Source organism: Triticum aestivum, chromosome 5D (assembly GCF_018294505.1).
Source record: "Triticum aestivum cultivar Chinese Spring chromosome 5D, IWGSC CS RefSeq v2.1, whole genome shotgun sequence".
NCBI classification, from domain to species: domain Eukaryota; kingdom Viridiplantae; phylum Streptophyta; class Magnoliopsida; order Poales; family Poaceae; genus Triticum; species Triticum aestivum.
Genome location: NC_057808.1, coordinates 299694637 through 299695218, shown reverse-complemented (window position 1 = coordinate 299695218; position 582 = coordinate 299694637).

Sequence of the window (582 nt, the reverse complement as noted above, 5' to 3'; positions counted from 1 at the left end):
AAGGGCCGAACTAGCGCCGGTTCGCCCCCAGGCCGCTCTTTTTAGGCGCCCTGGAGGCCCGAACGGCTCGAGATGCTCTAAAGATGTATTGTAAGCATCTACCTCCACTAGAAGTAACGAAAAACACTTTTCAAATAAGCTTTATTTGTGATGATGTTGCCATTCTAAAATCAATCTCACGTGAGAGAAGTCTATTTATTATGTGGATAGATGTGTAGTAATTTCACTCCATAACCAAAAGACCGGGGAGAGACGCCACAAAGGCTGGGTTCTACCAATGCATCAGAATTAATTATTTTTACACACGTACTTGCTCTTTAATTAAATTCACGAAATAAACCAAAGATCAACAAAGTGCATGTACCAAAAATCAAGATTTTCCACCCGTTGGCAGCTCAACCTTTCTTCATCCATCGAACTCGCACCAACAGCCAGAATTTGAAACGAAATTCGAACACCTGGCCCAAACCAACCCAACTCAACCGTGGTTACCATTCCCCACTCCACCATGGTTACTTTTAACAAAGCAAACCACGGCGCACGGCACAGCCGCACAGTTTGCAGAAAGGCCCCTCGCGCCGT